The sequence below is a fragment of the Hemicordylus capensis genome, chromosome 4, assembly GCF_027244095.1.
Source record: "Hemicordylus capensis ecotype Gifberg chromosome 4, rHemCap1.1.pri, whole genome shotgun sequence".
Taxonomy (NCBI): Eukaryota; Metazoa; Chordata; class Lepidosauria; order Squamata; family Cordylidae; genus Hemicordylus; species Hemicordylus capensis.
The window spans coordinates 27,682,887-27,696,446 of NC_069660.1; the positions used below are offsets into that span (position 1 = coordinate 27,682,887).

A 13,560-nucleotide genomic window follows, 5' to 3' on the forward strand; every position below is an offset into this window, starting at 1 on the left:
CATTTTCTCTACCGCCCCATATGCAAGTCTCTGGGCAGTTCACATCCTAAAAACAACAATTAAAACATTAACAGAATCAAAGAAATTTAAAATATAGATATAAACTCTAAAACTTAAAACTTAAAAACTATAAATTAAGAGCTTGATTAATCAGATATGTTTTCAGATCTTTCTTTAAAACATTAAGAGAAGGGGAGGCTCTAATTTTGTTAGGAAGTGTGTTCCAGAGTCCCAGGGCAACCCCTAGGAAGACTCGGTTTTGAGTCACCATCAATCAAGCCAATGGTAACCTCAATTGGACATCCCCTAATGACCACCTTACGTGGCACTGCGGGGAAATGCTTTTCTAACAAGCAGAAGGTTGCCGGTTCGAATCCCCGCTGGTATGTTTCCCAGACTATGCGGAACACCTATATTGGGCAGCAGCGATATAGAAAGATGCTGAAAGGCGTCATCTCATACTGCGTGGGAGGAGGCAGTGGTAAACCCTTCCTGTATTTTACCAAAAGAAAACCACAGGGCTCTGTGGGTGCCACACTTTACTTTTACTTTAATGATCTTAATAGGCTGACCGGTTCATGAAGAAAAAGGTGTTCTTTTAAATAACTGCATAAAGATTATATCATCAGGTTCTCCACACTATACCTATTTCTTTCCTTCAACCCTGCAAACCCTGCTAACTGAGCAAAGAGGCACCTTTTAAAAGTGGTGATTCTATTTATTTAGCAGGGGGAGAGCAACTGGCCCTATCCAACCCCAGCACAGCATCCCTCCAGTGGCTGTTGCTGGTGTCTTATGTTTCTTTTTTAGACTGTGAGCCCTTTGGGGACAGGCAGCCATTCAATCAATCAATCAGTCAATTTCTGTATGTAAACTACTTTGGGAACTTTGAAAAGCGGTATATAAATATTCCTCATATTCATATTCAAGTCTCCTTGAAAGACAGGCACTCACTACTTGAAGGCCAAGCGCTCATTACTATACATATCAGTCATCTTCAGTTCACTTCTTCATACTTCATACACTGGACACAGCATACTATATTACAATTAAATTTTGTTATTGTAAACGAGGTTTTACCTGTTTTTAATATTTTAAGATTACTATTTGAATAAATATTATTGGATATTAATTATGTAACTTTGCCCTGGTTTTGGGAACTTTGCTTATTATATTGGGCCAAGTTTCTAGTGTTTGGTACTAACGTATTTGCTTTCCAAAACTGGGTACATCTGATTACTACAGTACTGGCTCTGCTTTCTGGCCTTAAAGAGCACATGTGCTCCAAAATACCTCCATCTGTGAGCCTCAGCTCCTTACCCTGAGGATGTAGTCATCTTGGCACAAAACACTTTCAGAACATGGTTAATGCTTAGCAAACAAAACATCAGTCAAGAAATTTGCATAGGACCCGACCCTTCATAAGGCACACATGCAGAGCTGGTGGGCAGATCTTCCTAATTAATCAGCACTATTGTATGAATAATAGCTGCTACAGGATCCAGCTCAACCTCCACAATGTCATTTTAAGTTCCGGTTATGGTTTCTCCGTGTGGAGCTCAATTCTGCTCTCCTCCTCCAAACCTTTTGTAGCTTTCCAATTGGGCAACATGCCCATTAACTTTAGTAGAATTCTTTCTGTGTCAGAACATTCTGTCCCTCTATGTTACAAAAAGTGGAAAGGTCCATAACTTATGAGTTCACTGGGTGTGCTGATGCAGAGGCCTCTAGGAGCATGCATAGGCTCATGGTCAGAAAGCGTCTGACTTGTGGATTTACAGCCCTGGACTACAGATTTATTTGGTCAGCAGATTTATTATGGGAATCTGCTGCTCAAGGCTGGGGAGCTGAATTTCTCCACAAAATTATGTGTATGAGGGCAGGGAGGGGAAAGAAGAGTAAATCTCAACAGAATACTAGGAGGAGGAGGAGGATGTACCTATGCAGACAAAACATGCAAAAAATAGCACGAGGACATCAAGGGGCAATGCAGAACAAGCAGAAACATTCAGAATTGCAAGAAGTAGCACTGGTTTAGGTATCACCTGATCAGGGACTTTTACACACAGTACGCTTCTTTACCACGAGTTTACCGGGAGGCTTTACTTTCAAAGTTGTCCCCAAAAACCAAAGCAAAATGTAGATTTTTACACTCTGCATATAAATCGGGCTACACTCTAACCTGCAGTGAAAAACCCTGATTGTGTGTGAACTACTCCCCGAAAACTCGCAGGGACTTTGGGGTAAATCTGACCAATATGTGAACGCACCCCCTCCATTCCAGAGGAGATGCACGTTAAAGGGCTTTCAAAGCCCCGGGTGAAAAATTTCCTGATCACCATTGATACTCTGAGAGCAAATTGCTCAAACTTGAAAGCAGTGAACTATTCACAAGGAGTGCACAGATTGTTTCATGAGTTATGTTTTGAGACATGCTGTCCTAATGGCTTGGCCAACGGATGGGGTGGGGTGGGGCTGTTGCTCAATGGTACAGCATCAGCTTTGCATGCAAAAGGTCTCATGTTCAATCCCTGGCATCTCCAGGTAGGGCTGGGAAAGACTCCCGCCTGAAACCTTCGAGAGCTGCTGCCAGCAAACAATACAGAGCTAGATAGACTAGTGGTCTGACTCTGTATAAAGCATCTTGCTGTAGTGGTTAGAGTGCTGGACTAGGACTGGGGAGACCCGAGTTCAAATTCCCATTCAGCCATGAGACTTGCTGGGTGACTCTGGGCCAGTCACTTCTCTCTCAGCCTAACCTACTTCACAGGGTTGTTGTGAGGAGAAACCTAAGTATGTAGTACACTGCTCTGGGCTCCTTGGAGGAAGAGCGGGATATAAAATGCAAAAATAAAAAATAAAAATAAACACATAAATAAATAAAATGTACACAAAAGGGCAATTGGGCTGATCTTGTCGAATGACAACTTGAAACCTATGGAACTGCATGCACCACCTAGGTAAAAAAAATTGGTTGGGGTAGCAGAGTGGCTGCAGGTCAGTAAAGCTGTTTTCAGTATTCCAAGAGGCTAATGTTTGAGAACAAGTAATTGCTCTCTCTCTCTCTATTTCTCTCTCTCCCCCTCACCCACCCGGGGCAAACACTGAAAGCTGAAGTCCTGCTATAGCTGGGATGTCAGTGCCTGCTGGTTTCTTTCTTTCTTCCTCTTCCTTTCTTTTTTTGGCCTGCCTGTTTAGTTTAGATTGTCCCAGCTCTGGCATACTCTGCAAATTGTTGCCCTCATATACCTGGAGTTCTGCCAACATTCCTGTGCTCACCTCCAGTATCTCTAACTCTTTTCATGCCAGGCCACCTTGGTGTACTTACTGTAAGGAGAGGCCTGGGGTGGCTGCCACCTCTTGTTCTCCCATTGCCTGCTGCTTCTCTGTTCATACATCACTACTTATCTACCATATTTATATACTGCTAGATATGAGTATCCCCAGGTGGTGGTGTATTTTAGAGATGTACACGGAACCGTTTCGGAGGCCCTTTATGGGCCTCCAGACCGGTTTGAACGCCCAGCGGTTCCACCGGTTCAAAGGTGGGGGGGGGTTGACTTTAAGGGCGGGGGAGGGTGCACTTACCCCTCGCTCCACGTTTCCTCCACTGGCGCTCCGTTTGCAATGGGTCCGTCGGGGCAGCAGCGTGCCTTCATGCCACCCCATTGTCTCGTCAGACCCTACGTCAGCGAAAGTACCCGACGCGCCTGTGCAGTTAAAGAAGGGTCTCAGTTTAAGAAGTCATCTCAAACATCTATGCAGCAACATGGTAGAAGTAAAGGTAAAGTGTGCCATCGAGCCGGTGTCGACTCCTGGCAACTAGTAGCTTATCCTTAAGTAGGAAGGTCAAAGATGTGTGAAACAAGTGCTTCTTCACCACCACCACCACCACCACCACCACCCCTTAACATATTTGATAAATCCAAGCCAGCACTTCTATGTACTGTACAAAATAATCTCACTTTCTTCAGCCAGTTCCTACTCAAAATCATGCAGCTATTCCTGGTATCACTCATGAATTAGAGGGAGTAGGGTGGTCAGTACAGTATAATTTCTTCCTATGGTCATTTTAAAAATGTATGTATGTGTGTATGTATTTGATTTCTATACTGCCCTTTCAGAAATGGCTCAGGGCAGTTTACAACAAAATAAAAACAATTAAAACCAGTTAATTAAAATCAAAACTATAAAAACAGAAGAAAACCAATCAAACATCCAAACAGTTAAAAATTCTGGAAATCCAGGGCAAACATTTAAAACAATTTAAAACAGTTTACAACAATTTAAAAACCCTGGAAGGCCAAGCCAAACAGATAGGTTTTAAGGGCTCTCCTGAAAGACAGCAATGAACTCAAATTACGGATTTCTGCCAGGAGTGCATTCCACAGCCCAGGAGCAGCTACAGAGAAGGCCCACCTCTGAGTTGCCACCTAATGAACCGGTGGTAACTGGAGACGGACCTCCTCAGATGACCTTAACGTGCGGTGGGGATCATGCAGAAGTGACCACATTATGTGCAAGGCAATGCCAGAATTCCCGATCAGCCAGTGCTGCTCTGCACATGTAAGCTAGGCCTGGTGGTGTTGGGCAAGTGTGCAATTGTGCTACTTTAAAACAGCATGTCCGTACTTGCACAGTGGAGCTTACATTTGTTACCAATATACATTCCACTTCGCAAATGTAGGCACACTGTTTTAAGTATCTCTGCAACTGCACTCTTGTTGGGGGTGGGGGTGCATGCTCGCAGTGCGAGCCAATTGGGAATGCCATTTGCATAGCAGCATCAGCTGTTCGGGAATGCTGGTGATGATTTGAGCACCATGTGGGCCACTGTTTATAGAGAAAGTTAAGATGGATTTTTCTCCAGCATAAAAATATCCCTTCTTTCCCTGTGAATCACAATAAACAAACTTGACATGGAAGTTATTCCCCCAAAATTAACAGGTACCCCACCTAAAGTCACCTCACCTCCCACCCATGACCCCCATGATCCATCCCTCCTTTGTTTATGGGCATTTCACCCCATCTCCACTTTGACAATGATAGACAAATTAAACACTAAGAGGAAGCAAGGATAGGGATGGGGGAGAGAGGCTGACATCCAGACTAGCATTTTGCTGGTGCAACAGTGCTAACATCCAGACTAACGTGGCACCATATATGATGGAGGGGCAGTTTGTGTCAATCTTCCCTTCCTTCTAAAGTCCACTGTTCCTCCCAAAAATACATCCTTAAGAGTTGTGTGACCTTCAGGGACATATCTTTGGGAGTCACAGTCAGCTTCAAAGGGAGGATGAGATCGACAAAAATTGCACCTCCCCCCAGCATCACTCCATGCACACTTTGTTAGTCTATCTATCTATCTATCATATTTCTATACCACCTGATATGTACATTGGCCAACATGTTTGGGAAAGATGTTTAATTAGAACTGCAATGGCATTCTAGAATAGTTCCCCTCTCTCCACAAATGTGTGAATATAGAAGATGCATACCTCAACATCATAGGCTTTCTACTGCTATATTAATACAGTCATCACACATTAAGGTAATCTTCTGAGCTTTAAAATATTTCCATTTTCTGTGACATAGTTCCACCTGATGTGCCAGAGGCATTATGTTCTCCTTTACCATGAAGCTGGTACAAAATAAATTCACAAAATTTAAGCAGATGCTGTATCCTGAAGCTTAGGGAATCAAATAATTAACCTGATTTACATGAAGTACTAGGTGTTAATGCTTAATAATTTGCCTTATGAACACCTGCTGATGGCATACCAAACAGTCCATTAGGTAAGACTCCAGTTGTAGGGGAGTAACAGCAGGAGAGAGGGTATGCTCTCAACTCCTGCCTGTGGCTTCCAGCGGCATCTGGTGGGCCACTGTGTGAAACAGGTTGCTGGACTAGGTGGGTCTTGGGCCTGATCTAGCAGGGCTGTTCTTAGGTTCTCATATGAAGAAGCGTGTATATAAATATGAAGCAATGGTTGTGCATTGTGAAAGACATTCAAGGATGTGGAAGAGAATGGGGAGGTGAGCTGGTAGTAAGTAAAGTTGTGCTGTCGAGTTGGTGTTGACTCCTGGCAACCACAGAGCCCTGTGGCTGTCTTTGGTAGAATACAGGAGGGGTTTGCCATTGCCATCTCCCATGCAGTATGAGATTATGCCTTTCAGTATCTTCCTACATGGCTGCTGCCCAATATAGGTGTTTTCCATAGTCTGGGAAACATACTAGTACGGATTTGAACCAGCAACCACTTGCTCTCTAGGCAAGTTACTTCCCCACCATTAGGTGGCTGGTCTTGTGGCAGCAAGCATGAATTGTCTCCCTTTGCTAAGCAGGGCCCACCCTGGTTTGCATTTGGATGTGAGTGCTGTTCAATATGGGGGCATAGAGGGTGGTGCCACAGTTAAGTGAAATAGCACCTACATGCTTACAGACGGTCCCAGCTTCACTCCCCGGCATCTCCAGGTAGGGCCAGGAAAGATTCCTGCCTGAAACCTTGAAGAGCTGCTGCCACTCAGTGTAGAAAATATTGAGCTCTGGACGAATGGTCTGATTCAATATAAGGCAGCTCTTTATGTTTCCATGAAGTATGCTGCCGTGAGGCAAGCCAAGAGTGGCATGCTGTACTCCTTGCCTGCATATTCCTTTTCTTATTACAATTGGAACCCTACACGTCATTTATTTATTTTATTTTTACATTTTTATCCCACTCTTCCTCCAAGGAGCCCATGGTTATGTTTACCCTCACAACAACCCTGTGAACTAGGTTTAGCTGAGAAATACACAACTGGCAAAGAGTCACTCGGTGAGTTTCATGGCTGAATGAGGATTTGAACCTGGGTGTCCCCGATCCTAGTACAACACTCTATCCACTACACCATACTGCAACCGTGTTTCCTACATGACTGAGGACCTTCAGACTGCTGCTGTCACACCTCATTTATTCCAAAGGTTACCACACCCATACAGGACCATGTATTTGAATTGTATTTGAGTTGAATGATGATGAAAATTTATTTAGAATCTACTTGTTTAATTGACACCTTGAGTGGTGCAGCGGGGAAATGCTTGACTAACAAGCAGAAGGTTGCCGGTTTGAATCCCCACTGGTATGTTTCCCAGACTATGGGGAACACCTATATCGGGCAGCAGTGATATAGGAAGATGCTGAAAGGCATCATCTCATCCTGTGAGGGACGAGGCAATGGTAAACCCCTCCTGTATTCTACCAAAAAGAAAACCACAGGGCTCTGTGGGTGCCAGGAGTCGAAATTGACTTGACGGCACACTTTACCTTTACTTGTTTAATTAAGCACACTTCAATTATGACATATCTTGAGAGTCAAGATATGAGAGTCTTGAGAGTCATAGGAAACATAGGAAGCTGCCATATACTGAGTCAGACCATTGGTCTATCTAGCTCAGTATTGTCTTCACAGACTGGCAGCGACTTCTCCAAGGTTGCAGGCAGGAATCTCTCTCAGCCCTGTCTTGGAGAAGCCAGGGAAGGAACTTGAAACCTGCTCTTCCCAGAGCAGCTTCATCCCCTGAGGGGAATATCTTGCAGTGCTCACACATCAAGTCTCCCATTCAGATGCAACCAGGGCAGACCCTGCTTAGTTACGGGGACAAGTCATGCTTGCTACCACAAGACCAGCTCTCCTCTCCTCAACCACAATCAACCACTGTGGGCCAACCTAGATGTTATTTGGCAGACACATGTAACAATCTCCCAATATATATATTTTCCCCTAACAAAAAGCAGCTGTGGGAGGCTAAACATTGATTAGAGGTGTGTGTCTGCACACTGATGTGGATAAATATGTCCATGAATATGTTTTATCCTCTTCTCAATGGCCATTTCCCCAGTGATCCTCCACAAGCTGCAGAAAAGCTACCTTGCTGCAATTACATGGTGCTGCCATTAAGCATATTGTTTGCTAAAGCTATTCCCAGAAGGAGCTGCAGCTGTCACTGGGGACAATGCATTCTGTGGCCATCAATTGATGGAGAAAATAATATTGTAGGTCACTGAAGTCTGCAAGTACAGCGATGATGCATCTGTCTACTGCAGGCCTGTGCAACTTCTTAGCCACTAAACTGAACCAGTACACTAATGACATGCATGAGTGCCTGAGCCATTTTGGAAGAGTGGTTTACAAATCAAATGAAGAAGAAGAAGAAGAAGAAGAAGAAGAAGAAGAAGAAGAAGAAGAAGAAGAAGAATATAAGCAAAGCCCTACCAAAGGGCCATCTAGTCTAGCATTCTGCTTCACGCAACAGCCAGACAGGTGCAGCTGGGAAGCCCACAAGCAGGGAAAGAGGGCAAGCACTCCCTCCCAATGGTGTTCCCTAGAACCTGGTGTTCAGGTGCATGCTGCCACGATCCTGAGGTATACAGCTATCAGTACTACTAGACCCTGATAGCCCTATCCCCCATGAATTTGTCTAATCCTGTTTTTAAACCAGCAAGACTGGTTTTACCATCATCACCACATCTGAGCTCCAAGGTGCTTCACTACCTCCCCACTGTCACAATCCTGGGAAGGCAGGAAAAACAGGGGACAGCACTCAGACTAAGTTAGTCATGAATACAGTGTGCCATCAAGTTGAATTTGACTCCTGGCGCCCACAGTGCCCTGTGGTTTTCTTTGGGCAGAATACCGGACGGGTTTACCATTGCCACCTCCTGCACAGTATGAGATGAGGCCTTTTAGCATCTTCCTATAATGCTGCAACCTGATATAGGTGTTTCCCATAGTCCGGGAAACATACCAGTGGGGATTCGAACTGGCAACCTCCTGCTTGTTAGTCAAGCATTTCCTCTCTGCACCACTTAAGGATAGTCATGAATAAGTCCTATTGAAATAATGGGATATCAGTTAGTCATGTTGGGGTTTGTGATTATTTAGCAGAGTGCCAAAGAAGCTACCACACCGGTTACAGTGTGGGTTGAATTGTTGCAGCTATTTAAGGAACATGCATGGAGATCACTGTAGAGTCTAGACTAAATTGATCTATTGGAGAAGTACACTGAGATAGAAAAGACCTAATCCTGTCTATCAGCTACATAATGAAGAGGTAGGGAAAGAGAGAGATGTCTCCATCTTCTCCCTAGGAGGAATGGAAGAGGACTGACTCATTACAGGAAATACCTGAGGAGTCAAAGCAGGGGTCATAGAGTAGAGGCAAGCAGGGACAGGTAAGGAGACCTTCACTAACTAACTCTACCCCCAATGCCCCTAGTGGTCATTAGGATAATCGGTGCAACAGGTTGATTCATTGGAACTCCATATCCAACAAGTCATGACTAACTTGTCTCATTGGCTGACATGATATGCAACAGTAAGTCAGTGGGAGAAGGGCTCCTCATTTGCAACATCCCTATGCTAAACATTTCAGGAACAACCAAGTAGGTGCGGGGGGGATTTTTGAGTCTCCACGCACTGCAAAGACCCTTCCGCTTGCATTAGTACATGCCTAAAGGCTGCGCGACCCTTGGGCACATACTTATGCAAGCAGAAAGGTCTTTGCGGTAAGTGGAAAGACATGAAAATCACTCCCCCTCAGCACCTGCTTGGCTGTGCAGGAACACTTGCAGGGCTCTTTGCAAAAGTGCAGCCTTTCTCTCGCTGACTTACTGCTGAGCATCATGTCAGCCACTGATTTCAATGGTGCTTAGTCATGATTAACTAGCTGACCTAAGTCCCACTGAAATAATGAGATTTAAGTTAGTCATGACTAACTTCTTTTATTGACTGCAGCAGTGCTTACTCATGACCTACTAGTCTGGATGCTACCCAGTAAGTTTAGCAAGCTTCTGATGGCATGCCATACATAGCTAGCTGACTGCTTCAGCTTTGTGGTCCACAAGGTAGGACCACTTCTCTCTTCTTATGATCTGGACACTGAGGATGTTCTCATGAGCAGCCAAGCCTGGGCTTGGCTACTTGTGAGAACCACTGGGATTCCCGGCAATGCTGCAGCACTAGGCATTAGCTCCTGGGATCATGTGTCAGTGCACACTGCTTGCAACTTATACAGACACAGAGATGGGTGCCTAGAGCGTCTGTCCTCTGGGGGAATCCCCCAGTGGTGCACTGTGGGATTCTTGGAGGCCGGGACAATGAGTCCCAGCCTGTGTTTACCCATGCTACTGGGAGCAATGCACATCTGTGCTGCTCCTGGCAATGCTGGTTGTGTGGGTATGCAGCTTGCGTGCCGCAGGGGCTTGGAGTAGTCATCTGGGGGAAGGTTGGTTGAACCCTACCCTCTCCACTGCTTTTGCAAATTTATTTTATTTTATTTATCAAATTTGTACATCGCCCCAAACTTTCGTTTCTGGGTGGTTAACAATAGCATAAAACAAGTTTAAAACATTTACAAAAACTTAAAGCAATTTAACAATGTAAGAATAAACCAGAGATTAAAACCTAAAAAATTTAGGAAGCTGAGGAAGCTTCCCCACTGTGTTCTACCATCTTGCATGGCTTCCCTGAGTCAGTGACTGAAACCACTATTTATAGGTTGAGTGCAAGCGTCACAGACCTATCCCAATGACAGAACCATAGATAGTATGGATTCCCCCATGCAGGCCTCCTCCAATTGTACCATAAGCAACTACTGTCCTGCCCATCTAAAGAATGTGTACTGGACCACCATGGGAGGGCAAGAGTAACTTCTCAGAATGTGAATCTTGCCTGTGAATGTGTATCTGTGAAGTAAGTGTGTGTGTGTGTGTGTGTGTGTGTGTGTGTGTGTGTGTGAATGAATAAGGAGTGTACATTGACAGTGATGGAGTATAATGACAGGGGGTGCATGAGATATCACAAACAAAACACACAACTATGAATGTTTGTGGCTTGCTACTTGCACAATAACAATGAAAACCTAATTCTAGCCATTGATTCAGAATACCACCTCTTTCGTGATTAAAGCAGCCAGCAAATCAATCCCCAGTCATTTGTCCTCTCAAATTCTATATCATCAGGCCCAACTAAGAGGCTGGTTTTAAAGCACTGCCATAGATGGTGTATGTGTTATAGCAAATCTTCCCCTCCCCTCCTTATGAAACAGTGATAGAAGCAGATCTTACAATTATAGGAACAAGCCGGCCAGTTCACTGAGTGCAATTTGTTGCCACCACAATTGCATGTGGCTGTTTTTTTAATCTTTTCCTGTTGAATAAGCTTTGGGGTGGGAATGGGAGCAAGGAAGGAATGTAACCCTTCTCCCTACCCCAAAGCTTGCAATTAAACAGCTGTGGGAGACAATGCACATCTTTTTTTTAAAAAAAAATCACATATGTACTTTAATAACACCTCTGCCTTCCCATTGCTTTGTGTGCCATATGTTATTTTAAAGGCTGTATTCCTGCAGGGATGAGTGCTCAATAATGGTGAGAGGCTGGCAAGAGATGTCAGAAAGGACAGCGGCAACTCTGCATAGTGATTAGACCCAGGATGATTACAAAACTAGACAAGCATGTCAGGGCCTCCCCACCACCCCCCAACCCCAATCTAAAGCAATTTTGCTGCCTCCCTGAAATACTCTTCTCTCCTGTTCTCTAAGAAATCTAATTATCAAAAGACAGAGCTGCGGGGAACCTACGAATCATGTACACGTACTTGCTGCACTTAACAGGAACCCGCACAGCAGTTGTTAATTAATGCTCCAGATTTGCATTTACATCGGGTCTAACTTGATTACATGCTTTGTTCCATCCTTCAGGGAGGGAGGAACTGTAATTGTCCTGCTCCGGTAGCTAAAGTACAAGATGCTCTTGACTCCATTGATCACAGTGAGAGAATTCAGGCACAGTGAAGCACTTTGCACAAGAAGAATAGCTTACATGCCCTAGGGATGTGCACGGACCCGGCGGCGGGTGGTGGTTCAAAGGAGGGGGGGATACCTTTAAGGGCAGGGGAGGGTGTTGTTTCCCACGCCGGCGCTGCATGTTAAAATGGTCCAGCAGGGCAGCAGCATACCTCCCTGCCGCCTCGTTGCCTCATCAGACCAGAAGTGACCAGAAGTACCTGACACACGCACAGCCTCCAATCAGGTTCATGCACATCATTAACATGCACCTGTGCTATACTCCTCTGCTAATCCATTTTGGGGCCATAAAATTTGCATTTATACAAATATGAATACGATGAATATTTATATACTGCTTTCCAACAAAAGTTCCCAAAGCAGTTTACATAGATCTAAATTAATTAATTAAATTGCTCCCTTTCCCCAAAGGGCTTACAATCTAAAAAAGAAACATAAGATAGACACCAGCAACAGCCACTGGAGGGATGCTGTGCTGGGGGTGGATAGGGCCAGTTACTCTCCCCCTGCTAAATAAAGAGAATCTCCACTTTAAAAAGGCACCTCTTTGATCAGTTATCAGGGGATATACTGTTGGGGTGAGGCCATAGCTCAGTAGTAGAACATCTGATTTGCATTCAGAAGGTCCCAGGTTCAATCCCTGGCACCTTCAGTTAAGGCTGGGAAAGACTCCCATTTCAAACTACTGCCAGTCAGAGTGTAGATAATCCTGAGCTAGAGAAACCAACTGTCTGACTTGGTATAAAGTATCTTCCAATGCTCTTCCTTTACTTTAGGACACAAGCTGCCCAAACATATTCCCCTGCTGCTGCATAAAATATACTGAATTTTTGAATGAGAAACATTCACAGAACTCATGTTTTAAAAAACAACAGGATGAAAGAAACAAATTTTTCGGAATTGTACTACAGTCATAATCTGCATGTTCTCCCTATACATTTATCTTTAAAATTTGCAAATGAAAGCTTTTGACAATGTCTCCTGCAGTTCATGTGGAGATTATTCGATGCAATTGGAGTTGGTAATAATTTCATTAGGGCTATTAAGACAATTTATTCGGAGCAATATGCTAAAATTATTGTAAATGGGGAATTATCAGACAATTGCAAAATACAGAAAGGAACTAGACAAGGATGTCCACTTTCCCCATTACTTTTTATATTAGTACTGGAAGTGCTCTGTAGAAATATTAGAGAAGATGATCAATTACAAGGCCCAAAAATTGGGAAACAAGAGTACAAACTAAGAGCCTTTGCGGATGATGTAGTGTTTTTTTTTTTTTAGAAAATCCATTGGAGAAGATCGGAAGACTCTTGGGAAAAATACAACAATTTGGCCAACTAGCTGGGTTTTATATAAATAAGATTAAAACAAAAGTGTTGACAAAAAATATGGATCAGAGGTCTAAGGACAGATTTTTTTAAATAAGTGAACTGAAAGTGGAGAAAAAAATTAAATAATTGGGCGTCTGGTTGTCAAACAATAACTCCTTGTTGTTTTCAAATAACTATACTAAAATATGGAATACAGTAAATATCGACTTGCAAAGATGGTCTAGAATAAACTTGTCTTTAATGGGAAGAATCTCAGTTGTGAAAATGAATGTTTTACCTAAAATGCTGTTTCTTTTTCAGACTATTCCTATAATTAATACTTTAATTTGTTTTAAGCAATGGCAAAAAGACATGACTAAATTTGTTTGGCAGGGTAAAAGA

General features: G+C 43.6%; 1 long non-coding RNA gene across 1 annotated transcript in view; it reads right to left on the reverse strand.

The window, feature by feature from the left end:
* LOC128324780 (uncharacterized) overlaps positions 1-3,698 on the reverse strand; it is a 164,981-nt gene extending 161,283 nt beyond the window's left edge. The window contains exon 1 of the long non-coding RNA XR_008307095.1: positions 3,589-3,698. This is a non-coding gene — a long non-coding RNA (uncharacterized LOC128324780). The remainder of the gene's footprint in view (positions 1-3,588) is intronic.
* Positions 3,699-13,560: the final 9,862 nt, after the last annotated feature.